Here is a 10,081-nt window from a genome sequence, read left to right as displayed (position 1 = left end):
AATCAACCAATAAACATTTATTAAATGCCTACTATGTTTCAGACACTGTGATAAGTGCTGGAGATACAAAAAGATGCAAATGTCAGTCCCTGGCTTCAAGGAGCTTACAATTAAAGGGGGAGCTAACACACAAACAAATATATACAAAGCAAGCTATATACAGTGTGAAATTATAATCAATTAATCACTTCTTTCAATCAATTGATTTTGTAAATTCACTGTTATAAATTGTAATAAGATCTATCAGGGCACTGGCTCTAGCTACCATCTCTATTTGTACAGAGCTTAGCTCCTGCAGAAATAAGCTAATAAACTAAGTTTCTCTTTTCGACTGTTTTATCCAGTGCCCTTGTATGACACAGAACTCTATGATGTCAATTATATCACTTCTTACATTACTTTTGTAATGCTGTAACCAATCATATTGGAGTGTTTACACTTTCATAATTGTCATGGACAGGAGCTGGATATTGCAAATCACCTAAATTCCTCATTCCAATCTTAGCTAACCTCTAGCTGAACAGAAATTAATCAATTCGTGTAACCCAAAGATTCTGTAACTTTTGATTCCTCTTTATGGACTATAAAAATGCTCTCTGTAAACCCATCTGGTTGTCTGTGGTGCCTTATAGCCTTGCCTCAATTTTATTGGCAATTGCTAGCCTTGCTAATGAATTAATAATGCCTAGAACTCTGTGCCTCAGTTTCCCTTTATCACTGATTTTTATCTCAACAACAGGATAAATAGAAAATAATTAACAGAGGGAAGGCATTGAAATTAAGAGGGGTTGAGGAAGGCTTCCTGTAGAAGGTGAGATTTTAGTTGGGACTTAAGGAAGCCAGGAAGGTCAGAGAAAAATCCATCCTCTCCCTGACATAAGGATATGATTGCCCTGGAGCCACCACTTTAAGTTTAGCGACTTTTTGGTACACACTTGGTATCTATTCAGCTAGACCATGGCATAAATTGTTTGAGCCATTTTAACGATCTCCTGGAGTCCTCTGATATTTCCTGAAGGTGTGGATGCTAGCTGTATTCTCAAAGGCTGTGGTGAGGAGCCAATATTATTGTTGTTCACCCTTCATTTTCTAAGAAGACCAATGATATCACAGGCTAATGTCTTCACTTGTGTGTGAATTAGAATTGCACAAAGTCATCAGCCTCACTCTCCCTTCCAGAGTCACCAGAGTCCAGTGTCAAGGTAAAAGTTAAGATAACTGGCAATGGCCCAGGATGCTGAGGATGACCTTGGCACCTTTGATGCCTAATCAAGCTCTAAGCACTCTAAGCACCTGCTTCCTCTGCCTTCATGGCTATTGGAACAAATTGCTCTCATCTGCCCATTCCGTTGGGGAAGTCTTCACATGGTAAGGGTAGACAATCCTTCAACTCACTAATAGGTTTGAAGACTATCAGTTACCCTCAACCTGATCTATCTAGTCTCTCAAGATGGTTCTACTGGGTGGAGACACTGCATGCTACAGCTTCTTGGAGGTACAGGTTGAGTGAAAGAAATGTGAACATCAAAGGTGGATGAGCAGCCCTGAAAAGAGCTCAGCAAGCCCTCACAGCAGAGGGGCTAGTCCTCCTGGGACACTCCAATATCTATATAGATATAAATAGATAGATGAGATGTATAGACAGACTAGATACAAACATATATATATGTATAGACTTTGGGTAGACATACACATGTGCATACATACATACATACACAAACACACACTTTTGAAAAAATGTACCTTTAAAGTAAATTTAAAGTATGAATTGATCATAGATTCTAGATCTAGATCATGATTCTAGATCTAGATGAAATAAACTACATAGACCATTTAGTTCACCCTTATCATTTTACTGATGAGACAACTAGCTGGAAAGGGATTGATGGGGGCTTAATTATAGATTTTGAGATGAGGGTAAGCTCATTTCTGAGAGGCTCATCAGGACATTGTCTACAGCAAAGAAAGTACAGATCAATACCAATTACCTTGCTGCTTTATTAAGAAGTCTACTGTAGTGTAGTTCCTTTGTGTAGTCAAATTCAGCCTTCATTGGGCAATGCTAGTTACCTAAAAGTACACTCTCAGACACTCCCAGCCCTCTGGATCTGGCTCACCCCACCTAACTACTGGCCCTTAGTTGGACTGGGGTGTGATGTGAAACATTTTAGTCAATGACTAGAAAAACAGTTGTTTACATTCTTCCCTACCCAGTCTAACAAGTTTAATCTCTTCCAACTGTCTCAGTTAGATGTTGGCTAAGTGTTTGGCCAACTCTTTTATAAATTTCTTGTCATCAACATCATCATTGTCGTTGCCGTCATTGTTGTTGTTGAATCCTTTTAGTTGTGTCCGAATCTTTGTGTTCCCATTTGGGGTTTTCTTGGCAAAGGCACTGGAGTGGTTTGCCATTTCCTTCTCCAGCTCATTTTACAGATGAGGAAACTGAGGCAAACAGGGGTAAGTGACTTGCCCAGAGTCACAAAGCTAACGTGTCTGAGGTCAGATTTGAACTCAAGAAAGATAGGTCTTTCTGATTTTAGGCCCAGCACTCTGTCTACTGTGACTCTAGCTGTGCCATTTATAAACTATTGAGCGTAAACTACTGAGTTGAGGAATAAAAGTGATCAGTGATTTTTTTTTTAGATCATCTCCCAATCCAGAGTATTCTTAGCTAGGAGGGTGGGAGGCATTCCTAGAATGGGTTTTTAGGTAATTAAGCTTCTAGCTGGAAGGAATCCTTTTTTTTTTCTTTATGTATGCAAGCTGTTTTAAATTTGACTCATAACTTCCTTAGTATAGGGAAAGAACTGACATGAAGCGAAGAGTGAAGAAACTCACAAGGAATGTACTTCAGGGCCTGCTCTGCTAGAGATAAGTCTTAAGAGAGCTAAGCACTGAAGAGTTAAACAGAATTGTCCAGGATCATACGGTCAGTGTGTAAGCAGAGGCAAGACTTTCAACCCAGATTTTCCTGATTCCAAAGCTAGTGTTCCACCCATTAGTCCACCTTGCCACTCTGTACCCAATGTCAAGCTTCCTTGTCTACAGAACGAGGCAATTGGTTTAAAAGATTATATTCTAAGGTCCCCTGCGGCTCTAACATCGTATGATCCTAGGTCAGAAGAGAAAAAAGGTACTCTTTAAGAATACCAGACAAATATCTTTATCCTGTGGACCTTTGCTCTGGGGTGCACATCTGTAAAGCAAGAAAGCTGGACAGGAGTCTGTGTTTAGACTTTTTGCTCCTGCTGCCTCTGCTGGTTAAAGGTGTATTTCTTATGCACCACTAATTCTTCCCAGTGGTGCTGTGATCTCATCATAGGAAAAAGTAGTAGCCAGAGGCAGAGCCTGTTCTTGGCTGGAAGGAGGGAAAGAGGGAGTCAATCTTTCCTGAATCTATTTACCTTTACCGCCTGACGGGAAGAGAAAAGAAAGTGGGGACAACGCAGCCTCGAATTCCCATGCAAAACCAACCTGGTAACTAACAAATTCCATCTTTCTCTTACATATAGGTCGCCAGCTTTTCGTTATTTTTGTTGTTGTTTTCCAGATTTAAAAACAAAACAAAAAAGAACTAGGGGAGAAACTATTTGGCTATTCACTACATGAAAACATTAGTGGTGGAAAAGGAAACTTAATTTGGTTTAGATCTAAATGGAAGTGTTTTTGTTATCAAAGCAGAGTTCTCTAGCCAGCTCAGACAGGTTTATATACGAACAAAGATAGTTAGTGTTAAAAAAAAAAAAAGGAGCAAGGAGAGGAGCGAGCGTTGGGGGTTGGTCAGCCAGATCGTACTTGGCTCCAGAATTCTTCAGTTGGCAGTTTTTGTAATTACCATTGAGTGGGTACCCTTAAAAGGCATTGTCCATGTTAGCAGATAGGCTATATGATTTACCCACATCCTCTTCATTTGCAGAAAACATTTGGAAACAGAGAGAAGCAATCAGGTTTTGTATTTCCTCCCCTGAAAGAAGTTCAGTGAACATTAAAAATATATAGGCTGAGATGACCTTAGTGTGTCAATCATTCTGTAAGTTTAAGCTTTTTCTACTGATCCCCTGGGTCCTGGAGGGTTTTTTCTTACAGCTGGAGCATGGTGTATTGGAACAGTAGAAAACAAGCAGGATCCTTTAGAATCAGAGGATATGGATGCAAATTCCCTCCTTGCTCTTTAACTACTTGTGAGACTTAGATAAGCTGTTTAATATCTCTGGGCCTCAGTTTTCTCATCTGTAAAAATATTGGAGTGAACTAAAATATTGGAGTTGAACCAAGGGTACAGCTCTGGACCCTCAGAATTCCAAGTCAAGGATTTTTTTTTTATTTTTAACTTTGGAAATGGAGCACTACTCTGTATTACTTTTTTTTCCCTTTTCTTTTGGTATTATTTTATTATAAACTTAACAAATATCAACAAATATGAACATTTTGATATACAAAGAAAACTAGAAGAGTATTATATATTAAACTGTAAGCTTTAAAATGTTTGTTAAATTTAACATGGTAGCACTAAGTCTGCAATAATTGGTGTTTTCTTTCAAATTTTCTTCTGTTCTTTTTGCATATTTTTAAATATTTTTTGACCCTTGGTTTTGGTTTTTTTTTTTTTTGCATACCTATGACTCTTACCCACTGTCTGTCATTTGCTTTTTTTCCCCTCCCAACTATGGTTATCATGATTTCCATTTTAATGTATCTGGAATCTCACAGATTCCTGGATTCCCTAGAGTCAGCTATCCTAAATTCTTTCCTTTTGTGAACAAAGCAGAAGAAAAAGAATTTGAATAGGGCTTGGCCTATGGATACCTAAAATAGCCCCTCAGACACAGCTCTGGGCTTAAGTTGGAAAACAACAAAAGACATCCTTGCTCCCAAAAGTTCTCTTTTACTACATGGAAAAATGCACCTGTCAGATCTGTGGATAAGGGAAGTTTATGACCAAAGAAGAAATAGAGAGGATCATGGGAAACAAAATAGATAATTTTGATTGCATGAAATTAAAAACCTTTGGCTCAAACAAAACAAAACTAATACAGCTAAATTTAGAAGGATAACAGGAAATGGGGGGGTAGGGGAGAAGGAGGGGATTTTTTAAAAGCAAGTTTCTGTGATAAAGGCCTCATTTCTCAACAGGGAACTGAGCCAAACTTATAAAAGTAAGATCCATTCCCCAGTTGATAAATGGTCAAAGAATATGAACAGGCAGTTTTCAGAAAAAATCAAAGCTATCAACAGACATGAAAAAATGCTCTAGATCACTACTGATTAGAGAAATGCAAATGAATACAACTCTGAGGTATCACACCTATCAGCTTACCTGGTTCCAATCCCTTCCCCTACTGGAAATGTTGATTGCATAGCCCATCTCCCTGGCCTCTGAATTTCCTAAAAGGGACCCCAGGAAACCAAAAAGCATTCATAAACCATAACAAAAAAAAAGGGGGAGAGAGAAGAGAAGAGAAGAGAAGAAAAGAGAAGAGAAGAGAAGAGAAGAGAAGAGAAGAGAAGAGAAGAGAAGAGAAGAGAAGAGAAAAGAAAAGAAAAGAAAAGAAAAGAAAAGAAAAGAAAAGAAAAGAAAAGAAAAGAAAAGAAAAGAAAAGAAAAGAAAAGAAAAGAAAAGAAAAGAAAAAGGCAACCCTGGGGAATATCACCAAGCTGCCTCTCCACTTGCATATAAACCCCAACATTCCACCCCATCTGCATTTACTTAGTCTCTGTCCTTCATAATTCTGTTGTTTCCAGCCCAGTTTTGGTATGGAAGCTCACCAGGAGAAGAACTCAGGAGCAATCCGTCACAGTTAAGGAGTACTTTGACATGGGACAAAACAAAGAGTGGGATGGTCCTGGAGGTGAAGGCAGGAGCCTTGGCTTCAAAGTCCTGGCCCTGCCCCTTATTACCAGTGTGACTTTGGGGAAAGCACTTACCGTCTCTGGGCCTCATTTGTATCATAAGAAGGTTGGATTTGATAGTTTCTGGGGTCCTCTCTAGTTCTAGATCTTTGTGGTCCTAAGATTTTAAGTCTCTATGGGCCTCAGTTTCCTTCTCTATAAAGTAAAGGGATTGTGCCTCTGTCCTTCTGTGGTCCTCAGTTTCCTTCTCTGTAAAGTAAAGGGATTGTGCCTCTATCCCTCTATGGGCCTCAGTTTCTTCTGTAAAATGAGGAGGTTGAGTATGTACCCTTCTTTAGGCCTCAGTTTTCCTCTCCTGTAAAATCAAGATGGGGGTGAGGAGAATATTGATTAATGATCCTGGAGAACAGATAATTCATAACCCCTCCTGTCTGCTGGGAGGCAGGGGACTGCTAGGACAGAATGGTCTATGCATGTATCAGGTGTGTTTAATAAACTGTTTTTTCTTTCTTTTAGAAAAAAAACTCACCTATAGCAGCTAGGTGGCAGATGGAGTGCTGGGCCTAGAGTCAAGAAGAATTAAATTCAAATCTGGACTCACATACTATATGTGTGACTCTGGACAATTCACTTAACTTCCATTTGTGGCCCTTTGACTACCAGTCACTTGAGGACCTAGAGGGTCATATGTGGCCTCGAGGACACAGGTTCCCTACCCCTTACTAGCTAATCTGATAATACTCAAACTAACTAGCTAAATCCTGGGTTAGAGGGTCTTTCTTGATAACACAGGTTGGGGTGAAGATACATTGACCTGTACTAATACTTAAATGATTTGTGGAATTTCTGTCCAGTGCAAGAGATGTTTTTGTAGAGGCTCCAAGTGACATAAGATCACTAGGAGTAGGATACAACCTCTGTCCTGTGGGCTCTGCAAAGCTACCTGCAGCCTCAACTGGGCCCTGATCCCAATCCTAGGCCTGTTTTACTCAGAGCAGATGCCTCAGCTCTACTAAGAAAATGGTAGTAAGATGTGTGCCCCTTAACTCCCTTATTTTATGCCTCAGAATGTTTCTACTTCTTCTTACATACCCTTTCTTTCATTTTAGAGGAATTAATACTGAATTGGGCAAATGGCGGACTCTCCCTTGACCAGCCTTAACTCCTCCATCTTTGCCCTTTATCCAATTTCTCTGGCTTCCCTCAGATTGTTGAATCAATAATCTGCAGACTCCATTGCATTTTCGGTCTTGTTGTCCCATTCTCTCCCCAATTAAAAATGAGCAAGTCTTGCTTATCCTTAGAAAAATCTTCTCTTTTCCCTATTTCTTCCTCAAGCTAGTACAATCTTTCTCCTTGCCTTCAGTGCTAGGTAGTGAAGTATAAATAGAGGGAGCTGGCTGGTATAGCAAATAGAGCCTGGACCTGAAACTAAGACCTGAGTTCAAATCGCCTTAGATGCTTGCCAGCTGTGTGACCCTAGCTAAGCCACTTAATCTCACTCTGCCTCAAGTTCTCATTGGTAAAATGGGGGTAATAACAACACAAACCTGGATTTATGGTACTAGATCAATTGAGATAATATTTGTAAAATACTGTATAAAACACTATATAAATGCTGGCTATTATTACATTAGCTGCTTCCACTTCCTCACCAACCCCTGGGCCTTCAGCCTCTTATGAGAAAGTCTAAATTCTTTGATCTGAAATTTAAGGCTCTCCACAATCTGTTTACTACTTGTTCTTACAGACTTACACTACTCATTCATGTAACCTGTTTTCCAGTGAAACTGAACTTGTGCAAGATTTCCCACCCCCTTGCCTTCGCTCACATCATTCCTTAGGGTTAGAATGCCCTTGCTGCATCAGACCTGACTATTGAACTCCTACCCAACCTTCAAAGTTCCACTCAAATGCTGTTTTTAATAAAAGCTGCCATGATTTCCTTATCAGGAAGACATCTCTATTTTGTCTGAACTTTCACATTATATTGATACCTGTCTTGTTAGGTTGATTTGTATACCTGTCCAATCTGCTCTGTTAGGGCCTGGAAAACAGGAAGCAGGCATATCTATATTTTGTTACTTCCACCAATGCTTAAACATGACATAAGCAAGTCCTTGCGCTTGGGCACTTTGGATGTGCTAGCATGGTATAAATTTTAATTGTATATAATATAGTTTTTTCCACCCTACTAGCTAAATGATCATGCAGGAATGTGGCCAAAGCCTCTAAAAGCACGTCGCCACCAGAATTGACAAAAAAAGCAAAATCCCGTATCCCCAAAAGGTGAAGTCCATATAGTTGTTTGTGGTTATTCTAAGGAGGAAGATACCATTTTCTGGACGATATGAGTTGAGTGTGGCTGCAAGCATAAGAAAGCTAAGCTATCCTGGGTTCAAGTATTAAGGCCATATTTGTATCATAGGAGGTTTGGGTGGAATCTTGGAATTGTTTTAATTTGTACTTCTTATTTGGACTATTTTTTTTCATATAGTTGCTGATAGTTTTGAATATCTTCCTTTGAAAACTGCTAGTTATTTCTTTGTATGAATGAATGAAACATTTATTAAGTGCTTGCTGAATGAATGAATGAAACATTTATTAAGTGCTTGCTGAATGAATAAATGAAGCATTTATTAAGTCCTTGTTGTGTGCTCTGCTAAGTAGTAGTGAGACAGTCGCTGCCATCAAGGTGCTCACAATCTAATGGTGAGACAACGTGTATAAAAGGGTTCAGCTACAAGTCAGATGAAAAGGATCGCAGCTACAAGGCAAATGGTGATGCCTCTTCTTTCATGTTATTTCCACTAACAAAATCATCACTTTCTGATGTTGAACCATTTGACAGTGCTGAGGACTTTATGGTAAGGAGTATGATGTGATAAGGGCTTTCTTTTTTGGGTCTTCAAGAGATGTGGCCATGGCACCTGCTGGAGCAGCTGCCAGGCTGCATCTCCACAGGGGTTGCTTCCCAAAATGATGACGGTGGGCCCTGGGCTAGGAGCATTGCCATTCCTAAGGCTCTTGGATTCAGGGTCCTGGGCTGTCTCCAGCAGGTTCTGAGGAGAGAAATGGTCATCAAGTTGTTATTGATGGTGATTTGGCCTGCCTAACACATTCCGCTGCTGTTTTTCCCTCAGTGTACCTTGCTCCACCAGTTAGACCGGTGCACTTGCCCTGTGAGTTTATAAACTTGACTTGGTTATCTACTGGTTATTGGAAAAGTTTCTTAGTCTTATAAATCTGAACCAGTTTGAATGCTCTGGACATTTTCTCTGACTGTCTCCCATGCCTGGAATGCTCTCCTTACTCTTCTCTGCCTACTGGCTTCCCTGGCTTCCTTCAAGTCCTAACTCAAATCCCAGTTTCTACAAGAAACCTTTCCCAACTCCTCTTAATTCTAGTGCCATCCTTTTTTTAAATTTCCCCCCTATTTATCCTATACATATTTATTTCTTGTTGACTGCTCCTGATGATTGTGAATTCCTTGAGGGCAGGGACTATCTTTTGTCTCTTTTTGTGTAGTGCTTAGCACAATGGCTGGCACCTAATAAGTGCTTAATAAATATCTATTGACTGGCTGATTTATATCTTGGAAATGAAACCTTTATCAGAAAAACTTGCTGCAAAGACATTTTCCCCAGTTAACTGTTTCCTTTCTAATTTTAACTATATTGGTTTTCTCCATGCAAAACCTTTTAAATTTTATATAATCTAAATTGTCCTTTTTCTCTTGTGTGATGCTTTCTATCCCTTTTTTGCTCATGAACTCTTTCCCTACCTACAATTGTGAAAAGCATGTTCTTTCTTGCTCCTTTGTTTATGTCATTTATCCATTTTTGCAGCTTGCCTTGGTATGCATAGTGAGATGTTAGCCCATACTTAATTTCTGCCAGACTACTTTCTAAGTTTTCCCATCAGTTTTGGGTACAATAGTTAGTCCTTGCCCAAGTAGCTGGGTTTTTAAGGTTTATTGAACACTATGCTACCATATTTATTCATTTCTATATGTTGTTGTATGTGATATTCCATGCTCTACTTTTGTATATGCTGTTCCTCCCCTTCCCACCCCCCCATCTAAATGCCCTCCCTAACCCCATTTAAGGCTCAATGTAAATGACACTTCTGACTTTTTCTTGCCCCCAAGTTGTTGCTAGTTCTCCCCCCCAATTATTTTGTACTTCCTTTGTGTATGTTTTGCACTTATTTATCTATGTATATGTTT

General features: G+C 39.5%; 1 protein-coding gene across 2 annotated transcripts in view; it reads left to right on the top strand.

Annotated features, from left to right (window-relative positions):
- Nucleotides 1-3,333: 3,333 nt before the first annotated feature.
- The window catches only part of LOC110192005 (N-acetyllactosaminide beta-1,6-N-acetylglucosaminyl-transferase-like), a 278,024-nt gene continuing 271,276 nt past the window's right edge, over nucleotides 3,334-10,081 (top strand). For both annotated transcript variants that reach the window (XM_078153613.1, XM_078153612.1), the window contains exon 1: nucleotides 3,334-3,480. The gene's annotated coding sequence lies outside the window, so the exon portion shown is untranslated. The remainder of the gene's footprint in view (nucleotides 3,481-10,081) is intronic.

This window comes from Phascolarctos cinereus, unplaced genomic scaffold (assembly GCF_003287225.1).
Source record: "Phascolarctos cinereus isolate Bilbo 61053 unplaced genomic scaffold, phaCin_HiC Scaffold_4;HRSCAF=312, whole genome shotgun sequence".
Taxonomy (NCBI): domain Eukaryota; kingdom Metazoa; phylum Chordata; class Mammalia; order Diprotodontia; family Phascolarctidae; genus Phascolarctos; species Phascolarctos cinereus.
Note: the sequence above shows the minus strand (reverse complement) of the source record. Positions and strands in the feature narration are given on the sequence as shown.